This window comes from Poecilia mexicana, unplaced genomic scaffold, assembly GCF_051168715.1.
Source record: "Poecilia mexicana isolate PSO_F unplaced genomic scaffold, ASM5116871v1 scaffold_10, whole genome shotgun sequence".
NCBI classification, from domain to species: domain Eukaryota; kingdom Metazoa; phylum Chordata; class Actinopteri; order Cyprinodontiformes; family Poeciliidae; genus Poecilia; species Poecilia mexicana.
In genome coordinates this window covers 3,445,927-3,464,134 of record NW_028263379.1, presented here as the reverse complement: position 1 = coordinate 3,464,134, position 18,208 = coordinate 3,445,927, and the positions used below count along the sequence as shown (strand labels likewise).

The following is an 18,208-nucleotide window of genomic DNA, read 5'->3' as shown; positions in this document are numbered from 1 at the left end:
CTGGTCCTACTGGTTTCACTGATTCCACTGGTCCCACTGGTCCTACTGGTTCCACTGGTCCTAATGGTTCTACTGGTTTCAATGGTTCCACTGGTTTCACTGGTTCCACTGGTCCTGATGGTTCCACCGGTCCTACTGGTTTCACTGGTTCCACTGGTCCTACTGGTTCCACTGGTTCCACTGGTCCTGATGGTTCCACTGGTCCTACTGGTTCCACTGGTCCTACTGGTTCCACTTGTCCTAATGGTTTCACTGGTTCCACTGGTCCTACTGGTCCCACTGGTCCTACTGGTTCCACTGGTCCTAATGGTTCTACTGGTTTCAATGGTTCCACTGGTCCTGATGGTTCCACTGGTCCTGATGGTTCCACTGGTTCCACTTGTCCTAATGGTTTCACTGGTTCCACTGGTTCCACTGGTCCTACTGGTTCCACTGGTCCTAATGGTTCCACTGGTTCCACTGGTCCTACTGGTTCCACTGGTCCTACTGGTTCCACTGGTCCTAATGGTTCTACTGGTTTCAATGGTTCCACTGGTTTCACTGGTTCCACTGGTCCTGATGGTTCCACCGGTCCTACTGGTTTCACTGGTTCCACTGGTCCTACTGGTTCCACTGGTTCCACTGGTCCTGATGGTTCCACTGGTCCTACTGGTTCCACTGGTCCTACTGGTTCCACTTGTCCTAATGGTTTCACTGGTTCCACTGGTCCTACTGGTCCCACTGGTCCTACTGGTTCCACTGGTCCTAATGGTTCTACTGGTTTCAATGGTTCCACTGGTCCTACTGGTTTCACTGATTCCACTGGTCCCACTGGTGCTACTGGTTCCACTGGTCCTAATGGTTCTACTGGTTTCAATGGTTCCACTGGTTTCACTGGTTCCACTGGTCCTGATGGTTCCACCGGTCCTACTGGTTTCACTGGTTCCACTGGTCCTACTGGTTTCACTGGTTCCACTGGTCCTAGTGGTTCCACTGGTTTCAATGGTTCCACTGGTTCCACTGGTGCTGATGGTTCCACTGGTTCCACTGGTCCTATTGGTTCCACTGGTCCTAATGGTTCCACTGGACTTTGGACTCTGGTTCTGATTAGCTCAGCGTCCCATCAGAACCGACTTGCATCATCAGGACGGTTCCTGCGGCGCTGCAGGAGGAGGCTTCCTGCTGGCCCATCTTGGCCGGTTCGGGTCCAGTGGGACTGGGCCTTGGCTGGAGGCTCAGAACCACCTGACCCACATTCAGCAGTCAGTGGAAAAGACGGGCCAAACCAGAACTTTAATGAGATCCAAATGGACCTGCGGGACTGGGCCGGCGCTACGCGTTTCCTGCCTCAGAGATCCAAACGGTTCCAATGGTTCTGATCCAAACACCGGACTGCCAAGTTCCATCAGGTTCTGATCCAGATCATCAAGAGAGCAGACAGCCTCCTCCAGAACCAGGTCTAGGACCAGAACCAGAACCAGGACCACAACCGGACTGGAACCAGCTTGCTATGCAGGTTCAGGTTCCTTTACGAAGCTCCTCCCACCTGGACGAAGCTCCTCCCACCTGGACGAAGCTCCTCCCACCTAGACGAAGTTCCTCCCAGAAACACCCGCTACAGTGAAGTCCGGCGGTGGAGTAGTGATGCTGTGGGCCTGTGTGCTCCTGGGTCTCCTGTTTGGTTTCCTCTGTCCAGCTGAAGGTCAGAGGTCAGAGCTGAGCCTAAGCCAGCAGAGAGTGGCCCAGTGTTCCCAGTAATACCTGGCCAGTGGGAGCTTTTAGCTCAGGTGGACTTCCTGTATCAGGTGACCCCCGAGGAGCGGAGGCAGGTGGGCGGGGCCACAGTAACTAGCATGCTGCAGGTAACCCGGTTGCCCTGGTTACTCCGGCAGCATCATGCTAACTGTTGATTGTCTCCAATGTTCTGAGCTAATTGAGAGGAATTAGCATAATTCATGAACATTTGGGTCCTAATTACACGGCGAAGGCAGCAGGAGGCTGCGGGCCGGACCGCCAGCCAGAGAAGCAGCTGAAATATTAAAAATGTTGTTCAGAGGAAAGGGAGGCGATTCCCTGATCAAATGTTGTTCCTGCTGCTCTGAAAGGTGTTTCAGCTCCGGGCCTCAGGTGAGAGGAAGCCGCCGCTCCGCCGCGGATCAACATCCACACCGAGCCGGAGAGGTTTTCCTCTTTTAGGGAAACAAATGAATGAAGATGCTCTTCTCTCCCATTCTCTTTGATCCTCCATTAATGAGACGCTGCGAAATCAGAAACAACCAAATTACTTTGATTTCATCAGAACTGCGATCCTGAGCCGGATCGTTGCCGCCGGCGACGGCAGCGATCCGGGAAAAATACAGCAAGGAACGACTGGAATCTGGAGGAAAGGAGAGGAGGAGGAGGAGGAAGAGGATGCTCGGTGTTCTGGGCTCCTTGCTGCAGCAGCAGGTTTCTCTTGTCCAGCTGAAAGCTGCTGGGAAGTGAAGCTGATTCTCGACTGTTTGCGTTGAATCATTTCCTGTTGGCAGATGAACGTTGCCTAAAACAATCTGAGGAGATTCCTGGCAGCCCGGCTGCTCTTCTGTCACATTATTCCCGGGAACGTTTCCAGGACAACTCCCGGCTCCAGAGGAAAATGGTTTTAAAAGACGCTTGGCTCGGAGCAGCGGAGCCATCAAACAAGTGGAGGAGCTGCAGTGAAGCTGTCAGAGCCAGCAGCTGATGGATGGACGCACGTAAAGAACTGCAGAAGAAGACGGAGCCGGGAATGTGTGTGAAACGATTCCTGAGGGAACGGCGGCATGAAGACATGAACATCACCTGATGATGTTCCTAAACAACTCCAGATTCCCTCCGCAAGATTCCAGCATGCTGACATCGAGGAGCTACTTTCTCCATCATATTTTATCTGCATGTCCTCATTTTCCCTGGAGTTTCAGAATAAACGAAGCTGCCTCCCGCTTCCCTCTCAACATTCTCCTCTCCTCCAGCTTCAGCTCACCATGTTTCCTCCAACAGGTCTGACTGGATCAAGCTGTGTTTGCTGATGAGCGGAGGCTCCTCCGGGACTGGCAGCATTGCTGGCGTTGCCTCCGGCTCTGGACGCTCCATCCTGGGACTCCGGGGCGGCCGAACCTGCAGGCTGGAAGCAGCCAATAAAACCTTTAATTGCATTTTCCTCATCAAGCAGCAATCTCCAAGATGGCCGCAGCGTTTCCTGTGGAGACCAATAAGACTGATGGTTTGATCAGTCTTTACTCTGATAAACACCCCGCCGCATCCAAACCCCGAACCTTAAGCGGCTGCTCTGATTCCCGCAAATTGGGATTGAGAAAGGAAAGGTGTGCAGCCAGGTGCGGCCGCTTCATATATCCGGGTTTTCTCAATTTGTTCAGATGGAAAGTTTTGGTGTGAAAACTGTGCAGTGGTTTATACATGAGACTCCATGTTTGATGCAGCTCCACATGTTTTCTATTGGTCTGATTCTTATTTGTTCAGTGTCATCGGGGTTTTATCATTTATTAGTTTTCTTTGTTCCAGTTAAAGTTGTTTTTGTTTTTTCCATATTTTCATGTGTTCCTGAAATGAATCTTTGCTGCTTTTTATCCATCAGAACTCTTTTCAAAAACGTCTTCTACATTTATTAACATATTCAACCAGACCTGATGTTGTCCATCAGGTTAAAGTCTGGACTTTGACTAGGCCACAGCAGCATTGAGTCTGAGCTATTAGCTTGTTGTTCCTGGTGGTTTTGGCGAGCAGTGGGACGGACTCTGGTTCTGGATCCGGCTGGTTTCTGTGCAGGTGGATCAGAACCTCCAGAGCCTCCTGCTCTCCAGCTGCTGCCTGTCAGAAGACTCATTACTCAGACGGATGTCTGGTGGAGTTTCTGCTCCTCTGCGGAGCTTTAATCGCTGACATCCATAAAGCTGCAAGGTGTTTATTGACAGGAATGAAATGCAGCTGAAACATCGGGAATAATTTACATGAGGAGAGCAGCTGTGGGTTCCTGTTTCCGGGTTCCTCCTCCCTGGAAGATTTCCCTCCCAGCTTTAAGGAAAACCATTTCTGCAGTTTAATTTACGGTTAATTGCAGAGTCGGTGAGGATGCGGCATCGTGACCTTTAAGCAGGAGTTTGTTTGGCTGCTTGAGAAAACGACGCTGACAGTTCAGCAGGGAGAAAACACAAATATGAAAGCAGAAGGAAAATAGATCTTTTTAATGGACTTTAACAATCGGTCTCTGGTGAACTCATTAGGATGACCACTCTGACTTATTTTACAGCCACTGGTAATTAGTATGAGCAGGAGTTATGGCCGCAATCAGACAGGTTTTCCTTTCACTTCCTCTCCGATCGTCATTAACTGAAGATCCAGGAAGGCAGAGAGGAGAACAGAACCATAAAACCACCGAAACCTGCTGGGAACCTTAATACAGGGAGGAGGAGGAGGAGGGAGAGGAGGAGGAGGAGGAGGAGGGAGAGGAGGAGGAAGAAGAGGAGGAGGAGGGAGAGGAGGAGGAGGAAGAAGAAGAGGAGGAGGAGGAGGAGGAGGAGGGAGAGGAGGAGGAGGAAGAAGAAGAGGAGGAGGAGGGAGAGGAGGAGGAGGAGGAGGAGGAGGAGGAAGAAGAGGAGGAGGAGGGAGAGGAGGAGGAGGAAGAAGAGGAGGAGGAGGACGGGGGGAGGAGGGAGAGGAGGAGGAGGAAGAAGAAGAGGAGGAGGAGGGAGAGGAGGAGGAGGAGGAGGAGGACGGGGGGAGGAGGGAGAGGAGGAGGAGGGAGAGGAGGAGGAGCCAGAACCTATTGACCATCTTCAGCCTTTAAAACCACAAAATCTGAATATTAAGTTGATATTTCCCAAATATTGAATTCCTACATATTTACAGGTTTTCAGCCCATCGATATTTATGAGGAATTTTTAGTGGAGTCACTTATTAAAACTGTTTTTAGCAGAGATCAGATCAGTGACTGAACCAAACTCATCTCAACGTTTCAATCTTAGTTTGACGTTTAATTTTTATTCTTACTTTCTCGTCATTTTTGGTTCTGCAGCTTGAACACAAAAATGTTTTAAAACCACATTTTACGTTACATTTAACTTTAACTTTGCCCCCAAAATTGTTTTTAAGAAATTTCCCTGTTTCTGCCCCCCCTCCCCCTCAGGTTGGCCACTTCGTCCAAACTATGAAACCCCGATGGTGAAAATCTGAGTTTAGAGCTGCTGACTAAGCATAAAACTCATTCTGGACTTATAACCATATTTGAGCTCAGCTAAACTGTTAGCTATCTCTGCTCCAGCCAAGTCCAATGTGATGCTAACCAGCCAATCAGCAGAAGCCTGATGACGCCGCCCCTCATTTGCATTTAACTTTTCTACATGACACTGCAACACACAAAGTAAAATTAGGAGACATTTGTACAAAGACGAGACAAAAGAAAATGTTTACTTTTTTGACAAAAACACGTGTAAGGAAAAGGGAAAACTAAATATTTATTAATGCTTTTATTTTTGTCAGTTTTTGTCCTCCAGACATCATGACTTAGAAGTTAGATGCCATAAACTTTATTAACAGCTGAATGAGTGACACCGTTCTAAACAGGAAGTCTGAAATTTCCAAAATAAATGTTATTTAGCAATTATTAAATAAAGCAACAGAAAACAAACTGGATATAAAAAATCAGTAAAAAGCAACAAAAGTGTCATAATGTGTGGTTGAGGTGGTGAGGATGAGGAGACCCAGGTAAGATGAAGAATGATGAATTTAATGAAAATAGTCCAAGCACAGAGGAACAACTGACGGCACAAGGAAACGGGTAAAAGACAGACAACAGGTGAGACCAAACACACTGGGAGGAAGATCACAGGAAGGAGACACAGCTGGGATGAACCGACGGGGAGGACAGGACAGAAACTCACAGGGAAACAGAATCACACAGAAAATGTCAAAAATAAACACGGATCATGACAATAAGCAAGAATATGTTATTTTAACCATTTGCAATATTTCTAATTAAATTCTTTCTGTCTGTTTCAGGACAGTTCACCTCTCTCAAGCTTTGCAGTTAAATTATTAATGCAATAATCTTCCTCCACTCTTCCTGTTTGATGACATCATTGCAGCTACATAAAAACAACAAATACACCAAATAAATAATAAGGACGAAGGACTGGGACAGTCTTCCTCATCCACAAGTGAACTGAAGTTTTCTGTTCTTTCTGATAAACTGCAGCAGGATGGAGCACAGATGGTGGTCAGGCTCCCACCAACTCACCTGTTCAGGTGACCATGTTCCACTGAGTGGAGACGATTCGCTGTGTGACGTCTGCAGGGTTTTGCAGGCGGTCTGTCCTGACCTGCCGTGTTAGCAGGGCAACAAATGTCCTTTAGTTCTTTGTGTCATCAGACATTAACATGGATTCTAACTGTTAATTAGTTAATTATTCTGACAATAATCTGACAGTTTTGTTGTTTATTTGTTGCATTTCGATGTTTTTTGCTTAATGATTAGCTTGAAACTCAGCTACCTGCTTCTGGCTGGATGTTCTCCTCACTTACATTGTTTAATGTTCTGACTAGACAGTTTCTTTATGTTGTTTTTTATTTTGGTTTTCCATAAGGAAATTACTTAGTATTGCAATGTAGACATCTTTCTAATGCTGGGATTTTGCTCTTCTTTAATGTATTAAAACTCAAGCAGAAAACTAAACGTTCCTATGACAATATTTCTGTTTCAGAAGTCCAAATGTGTTGGATTTATTTTGCAAAATGCAAAAGTCAACACCCTCAGCAAAAGTTAAATAACGTCTCATAGCTGTGGATAAATCAATTTACTAAAGTCCTGCAGATACAGTTCATAATTTACAGAAAACACTGGAAACAAATTGCATCATTTGTGTAAACATTTATTGTGAACATTCACAGGAAATCCAAACATGTAAGAAAAATAAAAACATTGCAAGATAAATGTTCCAAATCTCAATTTTTATATTTAGTTTAAGGAACATTTTGTTTTCTCCAATAAAGCAAAACCACAGAAAAGTCACCAGAAAACCAAAGCTGGTGGATGTTACAAAGGTCTGAACGCTGTTGAACAGGAAGTAATCTGTTTACTGCATCAGATTATCAACCATCTATTTCTGCTGAATTTCACAACCTAATTATAAAAAGACAAAAGCTCAAATATTAACAGGAACTATTTGATAAAATTGTCAAAATTAAAAGAAAACTGGGAATTGTTTTCTCTCCAGTTTAATTCCTAAACACATTTTAAAAGCAACGCATCTTTCTAACCATCAGTGTGAACAGAAAGTAAAAGGTACACAAAGAATGTTCTGATGAATAGTCAAACTAACCCTCTGAATTTGGCTTAAGCATTTTTCTGTAAACACCTGGACTATTAAAATATCTAAATAAAAGTTCAGCTGAGTATCAGAACTGATTAGAACAAATGTGAAAACTGGTCTCGTTTCTACAGGAGGTTCGTACAATTCTGGAAATTAAACCCAATTGGGAAGAGTTTAACCCTTTGGTTGTTCATGGCAACATAAAACACTGAACATGGAATCCAACAGTCTAACAGTCACAGCATCATGAACATGGTGGATGGTTTATTTTAGCAAACTTGTCAAATAATATCCATTGACATGAAACTGTCAAACTCTGCTCTAAATTCTGGGGAGGAACTGCAGCTGTGCGGCGCGTCACTGACTGCTCCACATGTGCAACACGACTTCTCCCAAAACCTGTCAGCATTAAATGTCACCTTCGTTTCTTCTGGGCAAAATTGCAAGAATGTTCCTAGTTTGCACTTATCTGCATTTCTAATGCACCTTTGCAAGTAAGTAAATGTTGTCTGCTCTTTCTGCAATAGGGGCAAAGCCTCTGTTTGCAGCATGTCAACTACTTTTTTATTTGTTGCTTTTTTGGACTCATATAAATTAAGGATGAGACAGATTTAATGCAATGTCTTTCAAAGTTTCATAAAAGCAATCAATGATATGCTTTGGTTCTTGTAATATGACTTTATGAGCCATGACTTGTATCACTTGCTTGATATTTTCCTGAGACAGAAAATATCAAGGAAAATATTGATATTTTTCAATATCAATATTGAAAGCCTCACCGAGCCTCATCTGTGAAAACAGATCCAACAAATTGTCCTCCTCATCCCCTTCCAGTGAGGCCCTTGTCAATGGTACTTCGCTCGCTCTCCGACAAATACTGGGAAAGGAGGACATCAAAACTTCTTCTACTGCTTGAAGACCAAGCATAGAGGCCACTACGATTGCCTTGGACAACCTGACTGGAAATATGCCATGATCAATCAGGCCTTTTCCCCAAATTCAGCCTGGTGCATACCACCTGTCTCCTGAAAAGTCTGGCCTGAGTTTTGGCACCCTCTCCTCCTCCCCTGCTTAGAGCTCCAAGAACGGCTCCCAGAAAGATGTGTACACGTCCCTTGACACTCCACTGTTGTCCACAGCCATCTCATTATTAAATTCCATTTTTTATTCCGATTCCATTCTATTTTTGACTTTTCGCCTGCTGGTACCCATCAGCTGCTTCTGGAGTCCCACAGGCCAAAAAGCCCTGATTGGACTCCTTCTTCAGCCTGACCGAAGGTGTCCACCAACGGGTTCAAGGGTTGTTTCTGCGACAGGGACCAACAACCTTGCGGCTGCAGCTCCAATAAGCCACCTCGACAATGTAGGCACAGAACATGGTGGGGACTCAATGTCCCCCACTTCCCCCAGAACGTGTTCGAAGTTCTGCCGGAGATGGGAGTTAAAGCTCCGTCTCACAGGGGGCTCCGCCAGACGTTCCCAGCAGACCCTCACTACACGTTTGGGCCTCCCAGGTCTGACCGGCTTCCTCCCCCACCGCCGGAGCCAACTCACCACCAGGCAGTGGTCAGTGGACAGCTCCGTACCTCTCTTCACCCGAGTGTCCAAGACATACGGCCGCAGATCCGATGAAACGATGACACAATCGATCATCGAACTGCAGCCTAGTGTGTCCTGGTGCCAAGTGCACATATGGACACCCTTATGCCTGAAAATGGTGTTCAAGATGGACAATCCGTGATGAGCACAGAAGTCCAACAACAGAACACCACTCAGGTTCAGATCGGGGGGCCGTTCCTCCCAGCCACGCCCCTCCAGGTCTCACTGTCATTGCCCACGTGAGCGTTGAAGTCCCCCAGCAGAACAAGGGAGTCCCCATTAGGGGACCGACTTTGGGGACCACTGGTCTAGCCCCTCTCAAGGAGACTGGTTCCAGAAGCAGAGCCATGCGTCGAGGCGAGGCCGACTATTTCTAGCCAGAACCTCTCAGCCTCGCACACTGGGTCCGGTTCCTTCCCCACCAGAGAGGTGACGTTCCACGTCCCAAGAGCTTCTGCAGCCGAGGATCAGACCGCCAGGGTCCCCACCCTCCTACTGAACACAGCACAGAACCCCTTTGGCCCCTCTCACAGGTGGTGAGCCCATAGGAGGGGGGACCCACATTTCCGCTTCGGACCTAACCCGGCCGGGCTCCATGGGTAAAGGCCCGGCCACCAGGCACTCGCCATTGTGCCCCACCTCCAGGGCTGGCTCCAGAGTGGGGCCCTGGTGACCTGCGTCTAGGTGAGGGAACACAGGCTGCGCTTTGTCTGGTTCCTCACCTAGGACCGTCTGCCTTGGGTGACCCTACCAGGGGCATAAAGCCCCAGACAGCAGAGCTCCTAGCATCACTGGGACACTCAAATTCCTCCACCACCATAAGGTGGCAGCCCATGGAGAGGCTTCACACAAAAAAAGATTTCACCTTTGCTAAAATCCACAAGAGATAAAAACTTGATTTAACAACAGAGCTAACTTGGTTGTCTAATTTTAAACAGCTACCGGGATGTAGAAAGGACCCCAGAACGCTACGGACCGACGCTGTTGTCACGGTTGCCTAGAGACGGACACTACGCAGCTGCGGTGAGCTGCTGTCAACCTGCTTTTTGAAACATCCTCGACCCGATTCTCCACCGCCCTTAGAAGTAAAACCTCTCGTAACGACACAGACGTGAGAAGGAAAACGCAGATCCCAGGCTGAATAATGTTAGTGAGGATGAATACAGGCAATTAAAAAAAATGTGTCCATCGTGGTGCAGTGAGCTGCTGTGTGAATGGATCAGGAGAGGAACTGCAGACCCGTCACAACCTAAAAGAACCAGAAATCAGCGTCTCTTCATCCTTCAATCATCTCCTGAGGCTGATGTGGTGCAGAACATTTTGCTATGAGTAAGTTTCTTATTGTGCTTTTATTGGTTTGATTATTTGCTTATTTAATATATAATATCAGCCAAAACCAGTGGTGGAGAAAGTACTCAAAAAATGTACTTAAGTAAAAGTAAAAAAGTACTGGCTTTTAAAAATACTTAAGTATTAAAAGTAAAAGTACTTGCTGAATGGATAACCTAATCACTAATATCATTAAGTGAACCGATCGTATTTAATTTTTATACATCAGAAATGTGCCATTGTATTGAACAATGCCACAGATAAAGCATGCTTTTATTATGTTTACTCTGTAACATAGTTTAAACTTAGATATGTGATTCTATGCATCATAATTTCAGGGATGGAAACATCTTGTCTCCTGTCCTAACATAGCATGAACTTGTTAAGAAAATACATTTAGAATATGCTAGTTTTAAAACTTATTGAAATAACCTAATTATAGTTTTCAGATTAATAAGTTATTCTGCCCTATTGACCTTTATTTTATCTGTAGTTGAAGCAGATTATTTGCTAAGATCTTTTTGAACTGCCTTTTGTCTGTCTGGGAAACAATCAGGAGAAGTTCCAGCTTTTCACACTCATCTGTGAAAGCCATAAAACAGCAGGAGTTCAGGCCAGTAGAGGCCACTAAAGGGCAGGTGCTCAAAAAAAAAAAAAAGGGCACAGCTTACCGCATTCTAGGTCAGAATATTAAAGCCTCTCAGCTTTCAGAGTTTAATAAACAACGATAAATTACAAAATTGTGAAATATACAATCAAAGCTAAGGAAAATCTCTCTATAGATCAGACAACTATGCATATGTAAGATATTTTATTAGTAATTTCTAAGTATTGCAATATTCAAACCCGCAATTTAGCAAGATATGTAAATCAGAGCTGGTGGTCTAGCTCTGATTTACATATTTAGTCTTTACAGAATTACACTATTAAAGGGCCAATGCAACCTTTTAGTGACTGTAATCTATAAAACAGAGCTGCCTGTTTGCTGCAGTGGAGATGAAGATGGTCCATTCAGGAAAGCAGAGCTGCATCAAACTTTAACTGGAACTGCAGAAAAAAAACAAAAAAACACAAAAGCAAAAACTGAATTGTTAATGTTAATGCATGTCACCATGAGAAAAACCTACTGAGTTTAGCTTAAAACTTTTTAAACATTTAAATCACACAATTGTCTCATGAAGTGAATTTTTTTTGCTAAACAAACTTATTTGTGCATGTCAGAAATCTTTTCTTGCTATTCTAAGTTTTGCTTGTGATTCTCACATGACGTCGTGGGCGGGGCCTAAAATCACAACAGAAGATTTCTGATGTGTGCAAATAAAAGTTTATGTTTGGTAAATAACTTTTTAAGTTCACAAGACAAAAATGAGTTAATTTAAAAAAAGTTTTTTAAACAAACTTTTTGTTTTTAAAAAAGGAATCATTACAATTCCACAAGTTTTGATTACAATTTTATTTTACTTAACTGAGGTTAGTTTATTTTTTCCCATTGAATAATTGGGGAAAAAATTTAACTACAAACTCTGCGAACCAGAACCTAAACTTAAAGTCTGGTTGAGTTTTTCCCTTCATTAATGACTTTTATTACATACATTATATCTATCATGGTAATTCAGGGCGAGTTATTTTTAATTCTAAATGAATATCCTTGTTGGACTTTTATTTAAGTGCTATTCTCCTTCAAGGTACATTTACCTAACGCCAGAATAAATGTACATTATGCAGCAAAGGAAATTAGAAGATCGGACATATATCCATTATGGAGATGATCGGTTTTGGACGGGCGATGTGCCTCGTACACAGGGAAGAAGCTTTTTATTTATATAGCTTTGCTAGCAAAGTCGTTAGCTAGCAGCTAGCTAGTAGCACAACAACAGCAGCCTAATGTCTGTATGATAAAAATCCTGAATGATAGATCAGAACAGTTTCTCCTCACCTGGCTGTCTCCTCCCCTCAGTAGTTCTTCAGAGAAAGGCAGACAGAGGCCTGTCAGTGTCTGTTGTATCTCATTACCTCTCTGCTTAAACCGCTGAAGCAGAAACGAGACTTCAACGTTTTCCATCATCTGACAAGCAGCAGGTCTGCTCCACTTTATTCACCAAAACGTTTTAATTCACCAAAATCTGATCTGTAATCTGAACGTTCGCTACGTTCAGCTCCAGTTAGCCGCCTTATCTCACTGCACGAGGGGCAACTGGGTCACGGGCAAAAGGTCAAAGGTAACAAGGTGACCGGGGGGCTTATTATGTTGTACAAAAATCAAAACAAAACAAAAAAATTATTTTAGTACATGTTATTATGTGTCAGAAGAGGGCTTTGAAAATAACAATACCAACAAAAAAAAAAAAAAAAAAAAAAAAAAAATTGACCAAAAGGGCACTTTGGGGCAAGGAGCAAAAGGGGCAGGTGCTCAAGCCCCCCCAGTCCCCCCCTCTGCACGTGCCTGAGTAGAGGAGAAGCTCTGCTTCCACTCTGTTTAGACAAAGGGGGCAAATGGCTTTTGATCTTGGAAACAAATTGCAGGGAGTTTCTAACTTTAGAGAGGGTCAGAGACAGCTCCTGGATGGATGAGCAAAGATACGCTTTATTTGAATAAATTAAAAAACAAGAATACGCCTTTACTGTGAAAATCTGTGCACGTGAGGAACAAACTAGATTTGCTCTTGCAATTCTCCAAAGACATCTTTGCACGTCTTTGCTTTTCTTTTCTTTCTTTCCTTCTTCTTTTCCATTTGTCTCAGGTATGAATGTATGTCTCTGTTGTTCTGCAGTTTGTGTTGTAATTTCATAAGTTGTCTTCTGTTGGATTAAACTCTGTAATTCTGTCACATCAACACTCATTGTTTTCTGTGTGGCTACACGCGGTCCGCCGGGAGAACCTGGGATCCTTAAGAAGATTGAGCTAAATATATTTTCCCAAAAATATACTATAACCTAAAATCTTCTTCAACAAACATCACTTTTTTTTTGCCACTAGTGGCTTTTATTTTGAAATAAATCCAACTGAAAGGGTGGGCAGGGGAGGACATGGAACCAAGGATCCATGTAGCCGAGTTGTAGTCTAGACCACCGAACCCAAGACCAAATCAAGACCAAGACCAGCATCCTGCGCTACGTGACACAATAAAATTAAGTGCACCAATCAAAATTTCTTCTCAAATTGATCTGAAAGATCCACATTCCCATAAAAACACCTAGATATTAAATACTTAGAGCTGAAATAAATTTAACCAGTATCAATTCAAACTCTTCTTTACTCTCTTTTGCTTTCATCTCTGTGCCACAATCCACAGAGGTCTGCCATCCCCCCCTGGGCTGTTGCCCATATTGCCAGAAACCACAACTGTCTGCACCATTAAACATAGAAATTAACGGTAAACAACGCTCAACTATGAACACTGTCCGAGACGCAACAAGCAAGAATTAACCAAGCAGAGGGAGGTGACTGTTTTCATCCTCCCTCCTGCTGCAACGTCTGCCTCCAAGACAGGTGACGACAACAAAGAGCAATAAGGATGCTCTGTGTTCTTATGTTGTTTTATTTGCCAATTATATATATATATATATATATATATATATATACACAAGTACCTGGGAATACCACAAGCAAATGGCAACCTCGATGAGGTCACAAGGAAAGGAGCCACAGCCAAATACCTCCAACGAATAAGGAAGGTCCTGAGAAGCCAGCTCAATGGCAAGAACAAGATCCGTGCAATAAACAGCTATGCCTTACCAGTAATCAGATACCCTGCCGGAATAATTAGCTGGCCAATGGAAGAGATGAAGGCCACGGATGTTAAGACTCGGAAGCTACTAACCATGCATGGAGGGTTCCACCCCAAATCCAGCACCCTGAGACTGTACACAAGCCGTAAGGAAGGAGGCAGAGGACTAGTGAGTGTGAGAGCCACTGTCCAGGATGAAACATCTAAGATCCATAAATACATCAAGGACAAAGCCTCAACGGACGATGTGCTCAGCGAATGTCTCAGACACTGGGGAACAGAGGACAAGGTGCTGGAGGAACCATCATGGGAAGACAAGCCCCTACATGGGATGTACCACCGACAAATAACTGAAGTGGCTGATATCAGGAAATCCTACCAATGGCTGGAGAAAGCTGGACTCAAGGACAGCACAGAGGCCCTCATCCTGGCCGCCCAGGAACAGGCCCTAAACACCAGAGCAATAGAGGCTCAGATCTACCACACCAGACAAGACCCAAGGTGTAGGTTGTGCAAGGAGGCCTCTGAGACAGTCCAGCACATAACAGCAGGGTGCAAGATGCTGGCAGGGAAAGCGTACATGGAACGACATAACCAAGTGGCGGGCATAGTGTACAGGAACATCTGTGCAGAATATGGACTGGAAGCCCCGAGGTCAAAGTGGGGAACACCCCCAAAGGTGGTGGAGAATGACCGAGCTAAGATCCTGTGGGACTTCCAGATCCAGACAGACAAGATGGTAATGTCGAACCAACCGGACATTGTGGTGGTGGATAAAGAACAGAGGAAAGCCGTTGTGGTGGATGTAGCAATACCAAGTGACCACAACATCAGGAAAAAGGAGAAACTGGAGAAATACCAGGGCCTGAGAGAGGAACTGGAGAAGGCCTGGAAGGTGAAGACCACAGTGGTGCCTGTGGTCATCGGGGCCCTCGGGGCAGTCACCCCCAAACTGGAGCAGTGGCTCAAACAGATCCCAGGAACAACATCAGACATCTCAGTCCAGAAATGTGCAGTTCTAGGCACAGCCAAGATACTGCGCAGAACCCTCAAGCTCCCAGGCCTCTGGTAGAGGACCTGAGCTCAGAGGATGAAAGAGACCACCCACGGAGGGTGAGAGGGGAATTTTTTTTTTTTTTATATATATATTTTTTTTTTTAATTTTTTTTTTTCAATGAAATAAAATAATAACTACTGCAGTGTACGCAGAGCATTACAAGAACAAAGAACGGCTCTCAGTGAGGCTTCAGTCCCATCAACCTTAGTAAAGATCCGTCCAGAAGAATCGGATCGTTCCTGAATGTCATATCACTATATTGCACTTTGGTCACAGCGTTGTCCCATATATGAACACCTCAGTCAACACCTCCACCCAATAATTCAGCGCATGAGTGACAACTTTTTTTCATCGCAGATGCAACATGTGTCTCTGTACAGCTAGCTTTGTTAGCATCACGTCCACAGATCTTACCTTTCTTTAAGCTTTCCTTCCAAGTGACGCTAAAAGTTGGACAAAGTCCCACCGTCTGTGAAAGCGAAGCGCTGCTGGTTTTACATGTCGCCATATCTTATGATTTATGCAGTTATTATCGATTAGTTAGACATCTTCTCCCGCTCAGAGGAAACCACTGCGCATGTCTGGAGCTCCGCGTGCGAGTAAAGGTGGAGGCGATGGAAATGAAAATCTGAAAGTTAATCAGACAGGAAGCAGGTGAGTTAGACAGGAAGCAGGTGAGTTAAACGGGAAGCGGGTGAGTTAAACGGGAAGCGGGTGAGTTAAACGGGAAGCGGGTGAGTTAGACGGGAAGCAGGTGAGTTAAATGGGAAGCGGGTGAATTAAATAGGAAGCAGGTGAATTAGATGCGAAGAAGGTGAGTTAAACAGGAAGCAGGTGAGTTAAACGGGAAGCGGGTGAGTTAGACGGGAAGCAGGTGAGTTAAATGGGAAGCGGGTGAATTAAATAGGAAGCAGGTGAATTAGATGCGAAGAAGGTGAGTTAAACAGGAAGCAGGTGAGTTAAACGGGAAGCGGGTGAGTTAGACAGGGAGATGAAGATCAGGATAAGTGGAAATGTTCCTCCTGGCTTCATGAAGATGGAATAAATGATTTCTCACATTAATCTCAGCCTCAGCTTTACCTGGAAGAAACCGGGGTTGAGTCAGATCTTTACTTCAGTCGGAAGCACTGAACACCAGTCAGTCAGTTAGTGGAGCATTTTTATTAATCTACAGAAAGAAACCTGAGCAGAACCAGAACCAGGAGGCTGAGACTCCTGAATGAGCAGCAGGTCAGCTGATCTCAGGTCAGGGACGTTCAGACGATTTTAATCCAACCATCGTTTCACATTCTGACCTGCTTGATGGTCCGAACCGGCCCAGAAAGGTTCAGATGTTTTCCTGCTTCACAGCTGGTTCAGATGAGTCCAGAACAGTGGAACCGAACCAGGCCTTAAGAACCAGCAGTTTGGGCCCGGCAGAAAGCAGAGGTAGAGACACAGTGGCTTGAAGCCAAACGTTAATCTTTATTAGTCCGTTTCTGTACAAAAGCACGAATCACAGCAAACATCTGAGAACAGAAGACATGCAGCAATTTACAGCTGGAGACAGAAAAACCTGGGCCCCGGGCTGGGGAACCCAACCGGCCCCGGGGGGCCGTTTTAATGACAATAAGTAAACATTGTGCTTTGATATACTTTGATATATTTCATATTTCACAAAGATCATAAACCTCTGGCCTCTTTCACATTGAAGAGAGCAAAACGTTTCTGAACTGAGGACCTGATTGGAGACGGCTGGTCCTAGGTCGCAGAGTTCAGGAGGAAGTAACTGGAGCTGCTGGTTCCCATGGAAACAGCATTTTATTCCCAGTCACCATCAACCCCGCTCCCTTGAAAAGCCTGGAAAAACCTGGAGCAGTTCAGGAAATGAAACATTTTGAGAGTGGAGCCAGAAATGGAGCGAATGTCGACATTAAAGCTAAAATAATCAGTTTTTCACTGAAACTTCACAGGATTTCATATTAATTTTCAGAATCATTTCTCACAGCTGGGAATGAAGAAATGAAAACCTTGAAAGTTTTGGAGAACCTGAGAAAATCCTGAAAACTGAAATATTCTCTTTTCTCTGCAGAAACAAAACAGAAACAACAAATAACTTCATAAACTTGAACATTTTAACCAAATTTTCTTGATTTTGTTAAAATGTTCCTTTGTTTGTTTCTGGAGATCTAACCTGGACCCGGTTCTGACGATCCGGATCAGGGGACAGAACGTTTTAAAAACTGATGCTCATAAAAAGAACCAACCATTCTGTCCCTGATGTAGGAATGTCCTGGAATGTCCTGGAATGTCCTGGAGTATTGCGTGACATTATGAGGTTAGCATAAAGGTTTGTCGTGGCAGGGACGGCTTGTGGTTTCATCGTTCTCTTCTTTAGTGCTCCAACCATGACAGTGCATTTAGAAATAAGCAAGAATATAGATTTCACAATAAAACACCGACGAGGAAAAGCAGCAAAAACACAGTCGTTTACAAAAAGTTAAATATCGGAAAAAAACTTTTTATACAAAAGTGATGAAAGTTTTACTTCCTGCTTTCTGAGGTCGATCGCCACCTGATTTATCTATTTTTTTTTTTTTTTTTTTTTTTACAAAAATGGGATTTTATTTTTTGATTTTACAGAATCTAAAAGATTTCCAGGTTTCTAGATTGAATTGCTCAGAAAAACATGGAAAAGAATCACAACCCAGAGGAACAGAACCGGGTCAGACCCGGAACTGGACATGAACCGAACCGGACCACAGAAAGAAACGTGAACAGGAAACAGGAAGCTAAACTCTGCAGCTTCCTGTTTCCTGCCTGAGGAAACAAACATGGCGGACAGCATGGGACCAGAAGAAAAACACTCCGCTGGACTGGAACGTTCTGGTCCGGCTTGGATTCAAACAAACCAAACAGAATGAACTGGACTAGGTCCAACTGGATCCACTGGGAGCAGGACGGGTTCTGGAGAACCTCAAGAGTCCAACAGAACCAACTCTGGAGCTGCAAACATCTGGAGGAGCAGCAGAAGATCCAGATGTTCATCAGCAGAGGAACAAACCAGGAGCAGCATGTGACCCACTGGACCCGAACCAGAACCGGAACCACTTCCTGGTACGAGGAAACCCAAACGTCCGGTCTATGGAGGAGGAAATGTTCTGTTCTGCATTTTCTTCAGAACCGTCCAGTTC

General features: G+C 44.6%; 1 pseudogene; it reads right to left on the bottom strand.

The window, feature by feature from the left end:
- Positions 1–1,086: 1,086 nt before the first annotated feature.
- Positions 1,087–8,483, bottom strand: LOC148156677 (uncharacterized; annotated as a pseudogene).
- Between the last annotated feature and the right edge of the window lie 9,725 nt (positions 8,484–18,208).